Source organism: Clytia hemisphaerica, unplaced genomic scaffold, assembly GCF_902728285.1.
Source record: "Clytia hemisphaerica strain Z4C2 unplaced genomic scaffold, Clytia hemisphaerica genome assembly, whole genome shotgun sequence".
Classification (NCBI taxonomy): Eukaryota; Metazoa; Cnidaria; class Hydrozoa; order Leptothecata; family Clytiidae; genus Clytia; species Clytia hemisphaerica.
Genome location: NW_027104396.1, coordinates 1 through 10,737, shown reverse-complemented (window position 1 = coordinate 10,737; position 10,737 = coordinate 1). Strand labels below are relative to the sequence as shown.

The 10,737-nt window shown below is 38.3% G+C and overlaps 1 long non-coding RNA gene across 1 annotated transcript; it reads right to left on the bottom strand.

Annotated features, from left to right (window-relative positions):
• Window positions 1-955: 955 nt before the first annotated feature.
• Window positions 956-5,213, bottom strand: LOC136819938 (uncharacterized). The gene is made up of 3 exons (XR_010848504.1): window positions 4,983-5,213; window positions 1,898-2,273; window positions 956-971 (listed from the first exon to the last, which is right to left on the bottom strand). It is a non-coding gene; the product is annotated as an uncharacterized lncRNA (long non-coding RNA).
• Window positions 5,214-10,737: the final 5,524 nt, after the last annotated feature.

Below are 10,737 nucleotides of genomic sequence, written 5' to 3'. Positions count from 1 at the left end.
CATAACTACGTTTGATTCTTTTTGGTTACGAGTTGGTACCTTAAATGAAAGATGATTGCAGAAACTATTAACATGCACTACTTTCTACAATCAGGGTTCCCACAGCTTTCAAAATTTCAAATTTAAGGAGAATAATAGGATTTTCACTTTTCCGAGGAGATTTCTGTAAAAATTTAAGGACTTTTTCATATACTCCAGGGGGGGTCTTACACTATGTGGAGTATATAACTGCAATTTTTGACATTGTTTTCAGACACCACCACCTTTGCAGTTACTCCATAGTTCTCTGGTGTAGTAATTGATTTGACCCTCAAATGGTAATACCACCCCCAAAATGCCAAATTGGCATTGTTTACTGAATTCCTCATTTATGATACAGCTTTATTGGGTATGTCTTACTAACAACCGTTCAAGAGTTAAATATCTCAATCATTTTCCAAGTTTGTTAAAATATCTTTCATGATTGAAAAAATAGTGAATTTTTTTAGTTTTGAAAAAAATATTTTGCATTTTTTGCTTCCGGAATTTTTAAAGCCTAAAATTTAAAAAATAATGTGCTCACTTAGTACCCATATTCTACTAAAATCGAAATTTTGGGGTAGGCCCACCCTTATCTATGGAGTAACTATTTCCCAAAATTCAGTTTCCTATATAAATTGAGCGAATTTCTGATAAATCGTCAACTACTCAAACTCCCATAGCATTGCTACGGAAGACAATCAATCGTAACGGATGTAAATCCTTCCGAAGAATCACCAAGCCGGATATCTCAGCTCCACACGCAGGTTAAAATAAAGACGGTTGAAAGGAAAATACGACAACGAAAAAACTGGAATACACCACGGCCTGCATTTTTTGTACGATCGGAGATGGAGTGTTGAAAGATGTTGGTCATGAAGACTACGAAATTTGCCAGTAGAGCCCATCACACCAGCGGGTCAATCAAAAATCTACCGGTAATGCCTTGCAACCTGTCGAAAAAAGAAAAGCAAGAGTTGGAAGAGCGATCGAGCTCGTTTCGGTAAATAACTGAGAACTCGCTCGTTTAAAGTAGAACTTTGAGATTCCATATGTCGAAAAACAATGCCATCTTAAAGGTTAATCCTGTATCCACTTCAAAAAGACCGTGTAACTTAGCATAAACAGCTCATGTATTTGTTATGATTAAAATATCAACTTTTAAAAATCGAGGGAAAGATGCGAAATGGTGTACAGACATCATTGCGTCTCATAGACGTTACCATCTATATGACAGCAGGGGGGGGGTCCATGTACAAAAAGCGGATGTATCATGGGGTGGGTGGTGTTTTCAAAAAAAATTTGCTGTTTAGTATTGTGTATATACATGGGGGTGTAAGGTAAAATTTCGGATTTCTTGCTAGTATTTGGTAAAACCAAATGAATCAAATTTGATTTATTTTAATTTTTGTCGAAAATTTTTTTAAATTCTCATTGTTTTTGTCAATTTTAAAGAAAATTTTTCGAAAACTTTTTTGGGAAGAATAAAAAACTTACCCCAAAGTTTCAAGTTTTTTGGCTTAAAATTTTTATTTTATGAAGGGGTGTAGGGGTATATTTGGTAGTTTTCTGGATAGTATATTGTACTATGTAAGGGGGGTGTTGGGGTATATTTGGCAGTTTGCTTGATAGTATATTGTATTATACAGGGGATGTCAGGGTGTATTTGGGAGTTTGCTGGATAGTACTGGATAGTATATTGTAAAATATAGGGGGTGTTGGGGTGTTTTTGGGAGTTTGCTGGATAGCATTTTGTACATTTTGTACTATAGGGGTGGGTGGGTGTTTAAAATCGAAATTTGCTACAAAGTACTGATACATGCCGCTGTTTTGTACATGGACCCCCCCTGATATGAAGGATAAGCTAGAGAAACCATACCTCAAAATTCTTCAACAATTGTGTGAAATCCAAGAGATTATGTATGCCGAGGAAAAGGATAGAACATCGAAAACTATCCTCCGATTCCACAATTTAACGTTCCTGCATGCTCTAGATGTTGTACCGTTGATCAAGATTCCAAGGGGTATGACAGAGAGAAAGCTTTTCGGACAGTATTACCACGCCTTGATTAGCCGCGCATCCCAGCAGTTCCATATCATCAACTTGTCGTCCTGTAAAGCGGAGGCCGAAGAGCGTGCATTCCATTTCTTCAAGGAGGTTAGAAAGAGGACGTCAAATCGACATGCTGAGCAGATGTTGTTCAATGCTTTCATTCGTTTGCAAGTTCGTGAAGATTGGGAGGAAAACTTGGGGTCTGTGAGGATAGAGAGAAGAAATCTTATCAGCAAACATGCAGACCTACTCAAACCAGACAGAAATAACACATTCGTTCCATTTTGGGTCATCGAAATGTTTCCGGGCATGGCAGGCACATTTAGAGAGAATCTCTGACAATCTCGACATGAACGTGTGGGAGGAGACCCCTGATGGCATCATTTTCCATGACTTTGACGCTTGCATAAAATTCCCTCCACCCAGACACGTTCGAAGTACTACCATGAATGACGAGTACAGGTTAGTTTGAAAAACCTTCTCTTGATAATCTTGAAGAGTTTTAAGTTAAGCCGGTTTGTATAAACCGCAGGTTACAGGTCAGTATGACAGGTTGACTCTAATCAATGTCATTGGAGAGGAAAATGTTTGGAAAACACAAAGAATTATCAAAAACATAATTCTCAAGCAATTTCATCCATATAAAACCATTTCAAACATCAAAATTTAACCATGTGCTTTTATCGATCTTTCGCAGTTTGCGCCGTGTATAACACAGACCAGAAAATATTTGATACCATATTATACGTATAACACGTATATTACATATTGTAATGTTTGTAATGGTATAGGATGGTTACATATAATAAAACACATCGCTCTAAAACTACCTTCTCAGAGAACTCACGAGCTTCTAATTGGTGTAATTTTATATTCAGCCATATTGTTATCATCACGTTTGGTATCTAAATATTTTTGGTGTTTTTCTCTTGAAAGACATGATATTTTGTGATTCTGTCAATATTTTTGTCAAGAATTGTCATTAAGTCATTAAAATAATAACTGAAAAATTAATTAGTTCCATCCTTCTAAAACCACTCTCGTAGGGACCTTGCAAGCTTTTGTTTGGTGCCATTTTTTATCCATTCACACCATCCACATCACATTTTGCATTATATATAAATTTTTTGTGCTTTTGTCTTGTTAGGCATCATATTTTATGATTTTGTCATTATTTTTGTAAGTAAGTGTCACTAGGTTGTTATTCTATTCAATTGTCATTTTATAATATCTAAATAACATGTATTACTTTTTTGTAATTTAATGCGTTATGTATTGATGTTATGTTATGTATATGTTATGATCTTATCATAGTGTGCAAGGGGGTTCCAGGTCCCACCTGAAAATTCAGGTCCCACCTTATACTAAAATTCCCACCTTCAGCCCAGACTCCCAGATCCCAGCTAAAAACAAAAAAAATGTACTAATTCGAGGAACAAAACAAAATTTCTTTACCGTAATATGAAGATGCAATATATTACATATGTTTAACTTTCCATTTGCCTATGACCTACATTAGGGGTAGAAACCAATCAAGTAGTCAGACGGCTTAGAAGTAAGTGTGAGTCGTTAGATATAAGTTTGGCATGAAATTATGGCATCCTCGAATAAGAAGTTTTGGGGAAAATTTATCCTGATAACTACAATATTAGTATAAATAAGTGAGGATCGCCTAAACCATAACTGCAGGGAGGGAGGGAGGTAAAATATTTCATCCTGTCAGCTTTCAGTTAGAGCGTCGACTTGAACAGGGAGATGTGATGGCCATTTTGAACATGACGTCACATGGCTATTAGCAAAGTAGACTCAGTTGGCGGAGGGCGGCAACCCAGCCATTCGAATACTGTATATAGCGCTTATCAACATTGGCCCCGGCAAGCCATTTTGAGTGAGGGGGCCAACATTTTGGAAAAAATGTCGCCCACCATGGTTGGGCGACGAAGAAACAAAACACCTTAAAACGATATCTAATAGGGGAGAATAATAGCTAGTTTTTGTGGTTTGATTTGGTCTCAAACCAGCTTAAAATAGAAACTCTTAAAAACGTATGACATGATCTACCAAAAAGTGGGGGGGGGGGCCATGGAGGGGCCAATATATAAAAAAAATATGTCATAAAATCATAAAATCTGAAAATAAGAAATTTTACTTTAACTTTTTCCAAAACACCCAAAGTCCCACCTAAAGAAATTAACTCCCACCTTAACTTGTTTCTCCCACCTAAAACCTGGAAAACCCCAAATCCCACCTGAAAATTTTCGACCCAAATCAGCAAAACCCCCCCCCCCACTATTCTGGGGGGGGGTGCACACTATGAACTTATTATCTTTTTTCCGGTCTGCACTTTGTTGACCTGTAACCTGTGACCTGTAACCTGCAATTTACACAAACCGAAGCTGAAATATTTAGCCAAATTCTACCTCATTCTTAATAACTGCTTCAGTTTAAATATTATAAAATCTACTTTTCACCATACATTTAAAAACGCCCACAAGACAACACAGCAAAATGTACGGCGCCGCGGTGTCCAGGGTCGTCAAATATTTGTGAGCGTGTAGGCCGTCAAACAAAGAGAACCCAAACAAAATAACTTAACTCTAAATCTGATATTTCTTATGAAAATTTCTTTGTCAAAAGTGATGTCCACAAGCTACACCTACCATCCCCGAATAATATCCAATAGGCATTTTCCCTGGCAATTTTGAGTTTGGATGGCTCCATCAGGTGGGAGACTTTAAGTTTACAGTTGGTTCAATACAAGTACTCAAGTTACAAATGAGTTTTGTAAATAAAGTTTATCATTCCTAGGCTACTTTAAACTCTTCTAAGCTTTAGTTAAATTTTTTGCCTAGTATCAATTAAAAACAAAATGTAATGTGATTATCGGTAACACTCTGAAAGAAAAACATACCTCCACAGAAGACAGGAAATGAATGTCTTTGAAACAATTATTTACCAAAATAAAACTTCTAGTAATTGCAAAACATCTCCATCGTAACAGTGATTGGAGACTTCCACTAAATCCATCAAATATTCACTTGATTATGGTGGATGAAGAACTTTAGTTAATTTAAAAAATCAACTGCATTTTCCGCCATTTTCTCTGTTTGAAACTTTCAAAGAAAATACAAAGTGCAGACCGCAACCGGAACACAGTTGTGAGCTTGAGGCCGTCAAGTAAAGCGGGGGTAACCGCTATATTTTTAGTAACCGGAACAATTACGGAACTATAGGAATAGAAAACATATCTGACCCGGCCTTTTTAGCGCCGGAGGAGGGAATATGGGGAGAAAGGGACTATGGGGAGAGCGGGAATGTGGGGAATATGGGAATATGGGGAGAAAAGGAATATGGGAATTATATGGGGAGAGAGGGAATATGGGAATATGGGGAGAGAGGGAAAATGGGAAGGGAGGGAATATGGGAATATTGGGAGAGAGGGAATATGGGAAGAAAGGGAATATGGAAAATGGGGCGGGAGAGAGGGAATATGGGAAGAGAGGGAGAGAGGGAATGTGGGAAGAGAGGGAATATGGGAATATCGGAATATAGGAATATGGGGAATAAGGGAATAATGGGAATATGGGAATAAAAGGGAATAAGGGAATAATGGGAATATGGGAATATGGGGATAAGGGGATAAGGGAATAAGAGAATATCGGAATATCGGAATATGGGAATAAATGGAATATGGGAATATGGGAATAAAGGGAATAAGGGAATATGGGGATATGGGAATATGGGAATATGGGAATAAGGGAATAAAGAAGGGAATAAGGGGGAATAAAGGAATAAGGGAATATGGGATAAAGGGAAAAGGGAATATGGGAATAAGGGACTAGGGAATAGGGAATAAAAATGGAATATGGGAATAAAGGGAATAAGGGAATATGGGGAATAAGGAAAATGGGAATAAAGGGAATAAGGGAATATGGGGATATGGGGATATGGGAATATGGGAATATGGGAATAAGGGAATAAAGGGAATAAGGGAATATGGGAATAAAGGGAATAAGGGAATATGGGAATAAAGGGAATAAGGGAATATGGGAATAAAGGGAATAAGGGAATATGGGAATAAATAGGGAATAAGGGAATGGGAAAATGGGAAAGGGAATAAGGGAATAAGGGAATAAGGGAATATGGGAATATGGGAATAAGGAATATAAGGGAATATGGGATATGGGAAAAAGGGAATAAAGGAATAAGGAATATGGAATAAGGAATATGGGAATAAGGGAATATGGGAATAAAGGGAATAAGGGAATATGGGAATAAAGGGAATAAGGGAATATGGGAATATGGGAATATGGGAATATGGGAAATAATGGGAAATGGGAAAGGGAATAAAGGGAATAAGGGATATGGAATAAAAGGGAAAAAGGAATGGGGGAATATGGGGATATGGGGGAAATATGGGAATAAGGGAATATGGAATAAGGGAAATGGGAATAGGGAATCGGGAAAAGGGAAAGGGAAATATGGGAATAGGGTAAGGGAATATGGGGATAAAGGAATAGGGATATGCGGAAAGGGAATATGGGGATATGGAATATGGGATCTGGGATAGGGCATAAGGGAATAAGGGAATATGGGAATAGGGGATAAAAGGGTAAGGGAATAAGGGGGGAAAGGGAATATGGGGGGATTGGAATATGGGAATATTGGAATATGGGGATATGGGAATATGGGAATATGGGAATAAGGGAATAAAGGGAATAAGGGAATAAGGAGAATATGGGAATATGGGAATAAGGGAATAAAGGGAATAAGGGAATATGGGAATAAGGGAATATGGGAATAAAGGGAATATGGGGATATGGGATATGGGAATATGGGAATAAAGGGAATATGGGAATAAGGGAATATGGGAATAAAGGGAATAAGGGAATATGGGAATAAAGGGAATAAGGGAATATGGGAATATGGGAATATGGGAATATGGGAATATGGGAATATGGGAATAAGGGAATCGGGGAAATATGGGGAATGGGAATATGGGAATAAAGGGAATAACGGGAATATATGGGAATAAGGGAATATGGGAATGGGAATAAGGGAATAATAATAAAAGGGAATAAGGGAATAATGGGAATATGGGAATATGGGGATATGGGAATATGGGAATATTGGAATATGGGAATATGGGGATATGGGAATATGGGAATATGGGAATAAGGGAATAAAGGGAATAAGGGAATAAGGAGAATATGGGAATATGGGAATAAGGGAATCTGGGAAATGGGCTATGGGAAGGGCCTGGGATGGGGGATAGGGATTGGGATATGGGAATATGGGAATAAAGGGGGAATAAGGGGGGATAAGGGAAGGGATAATGGGAATAAAGGGAATGGGAATATGGGAATGGAATTATCCTGGGAAAAGGATATGGATAAAGGAATAAGGGAATATGGGATAAAGGGAAGGGGAATATGGGAATAGGGAATATGGGAATCTGGGAATAGGGAAAATAAGGGGGGAATATGGGGAGGGGATATGGGATATGGGGATATGGGGATATGGGAATATGGGCGGCTAGGGGGATAGGGAATAAGGGCCTCGGGAATCTGGGACTAAAGGGAATAAGGGAATATGGGGATATGGGAATATGGGAATAAAGGGAATAAGGGAATATGGGAATATGGGGATATGGGAATATGGGAATATGGGAATAAGGGAATAAAGGGGGAATATGGGAATAAAGGGAATGGGAATATGGGATATGGGATGGGAATCCTGGGAATCTGGCCTATAAGGGAATAAGGGAATAATCTGGGAATCCGGGGGAATATATGGGGGGGACTATGGAATATGGGAAGGGTGGGCATAAGCTATGGGAATAAGGGCATATGGGAATACGGGAATGGACTATGGGAATATGGGCCTATGGCCTATGGGGAATCTGGGGGGAACTATGGGAATATGGGGGAATATATGGGAAATATGGAATATGGGAATGGGAATGGGAATTGGGATGGGAATCTGGGAATATGGGAATAAGGGAATCCGGGAAAAAGGGAATATGGGATATGGGAATATGGGGGGGTATGGGAATATGGGAATAAGGGAATATGGATATGGGAATATGGGGCTGGGAATAAGGAATAGGGGAATTGGGAATATGGGAATATTGGGAATAAGGGAATATGGAATGGGGCCTATGGGACTAGATTGGGATACGGGATAGGGGAATCCGGGAATATGGGCCTAAGGAATAAGGGGGCTCTCTGGGAATAAGGGAATATGGGAATATGGGAATATGGGAATATGGGAATATGGGAATATGGGAATGGGAATAGGGAAGGGAATACGGATGGGGAATAGGGAATAGGGACTAAGGGAATATGGGGAGGGAATAAAGGGAATATGGGGAATAAGGGGAATAAGGGAATAATGGGAATATGGGGAATACGGGAATGAGCAAAATGATAGGAATATTGTATAAGATTATTATCTCCTTAATGTAATAGGAGCGTTAGATGAAGAAGTTACCAAAAATTGTGTGATATGTTCTGCTCTGGTGTGGCGATCTCTGGCTCTGGGCAGTGACCAGTCATTAGATAGTACAATGAAGGAATGTTAACAATTCTTTACTTAATGTTTTTGAATCTGTCACGATTAAAAGGACAGGTCAGGGCTGTGATAGACCTTTTTTCAAAGAGGCCACCCTGTTGAATAATTATGTAGTCCAGCAGAAAAACAATGATAAAACCATGCATATAATTATTGGGCCATTCCAGAATTTGTCTGTAACAGGGGGGCGGACGACACAGGATTTCCGAGGGCAAAAGTTTTCACCAAAATTCAAAATTTCCAAGGCGAGAGAAGAAAATGTATGAATTTCCAAGGCAATTGAACTAAAAAAGGCAAAAAAGAGTGGAATATCCGACGCATTTTGCAAAAGTACATGGATTTTTATTGGAATTTCCGACCACCACTGGAAAAGTAAGATTATTTCCGAGGCTAGAAAAAATTAAAAAGTGCACGTCGTCCGATGGGGGGTAACAAAAATTTTCTGGAATGGCCCATTACAATATACATGATATAGTAATTATGCATGGCTCTATCATTGTTTTTATGGCTGGACTACATAATTATTCAACAGGACGTCCTCTTTGAAAAAAGGTCTATTGATGGGGGAAGTAAGAGTCCCTGCTCTGCCCAGTTGGTCAAAATTTTTGATATATTGCTAGCTAATAATTCAAATTTTTTCACTGCACTGTTATTCTGCAATTCTGCGTGGTCAACACTACCTTTTTGTACTCCTGGCACTCCTTGATTCGTCCTTCTTTCAGTGTAAAGCTTAGTTCCTCATTCTGTCCTTTTCCCGCCCAATGAAATGTGTACAGTAATATACCGTAACTTGATCTAATGTCGACACCCCTCCTCTCTAATTCTGACACCCTTTTTATCATCTGTAATTGATAGAAAGTTTGAAACTGTTTTTCTTTGCTTAGTGGTCAGAGAGGAATAATTCTTTTTCAATATCAGTGATTCAAGCTTTCATAATGATGTCAATGTTTGGCGGCATCCCTGAAAATAAAAACAAAAAGATTATTATTATTTTTGCATGAATTACGCTACCTTATACGTCATTATAAAATTATAAAAAACGAAAGTGAGTAGGCTGCCCTCCTAGATGTTATGATCTTATACAAGAGGATTGAGACAGATAGAATAGAGACTGTAATAAGCTATTCAGCTTTAGGACGCCATCTTGAATGAGAAAGACTAGATAATAATATAGCTATGTACAGGGAAGTAGATATACACTAAGATGGTTATGTGCAGGTAGAAACGGGACCAGCTAGGAAGCTGGCTCTTAGAGCTTAGGAGAGTTAGATAGCTAGTCTATCATAACATATAACACTAGACAGCGGGCCCTAATATTTTTCTCTCGCGGTCTTCAGGGGAAAACGAAAGTGATCGATATTCTTCGAAGGAAGAACTTGCCAAAAAAAACCCTAGACAAAAAGATGTATTTTGAGGTTGGGAATGGATCCTGCGAAGATGAAACAATTTTGACTAGGCGCTTTTTTGGCAAACCCAAAAACTCTAATTTTTTTCTTCCCTCAAGCTAAAAAGGTTACGGGTTTTGGGCAATCGAGACAAAAATCAGCAAAAAGCTGGTGTTTTCCGTAAATCTGAGAATCGCGATAATATCCTCACTGAGGGTCCTCTTACGGTATCTTGGTTTTTGTTTTGAGGTTGAGAACATAAAATTTCTTACCGTCAACTCCACCAAGTTTATCAATCGTACTTTTTCTGTCATAGCATGTCCGATAACACTTTCACTGATAGGGCGCCCTTTTTAACTTTTTTTTGTTATCATTCAAAACGACCGAACGCTGATTGGAGATTTAGAGAACGCCTGCCGCCTAACCGCCTATCACCCGATGGGATTAATAATAATAAATAACAAGTGTGTAACTTGCCATGCAAGTGATGTCAAACGCTCCATCGTTTTGCCAATAATTTGTTCTTCTTCATTCCTTGAAGTTTGCAGACCAGATAAAAAAGATTCTTATTTATTTTTCTCTTTTCTGTGTAAAAAATAAAAAACAACAACATTTAAAATTAGCAAAAGCTTTTCGGTCTTTCCATCATCAGTGCTATAGAATAGTAAAGTCTTTTCTGTGTATGTTAAAATTTTTTTTTCTAACATG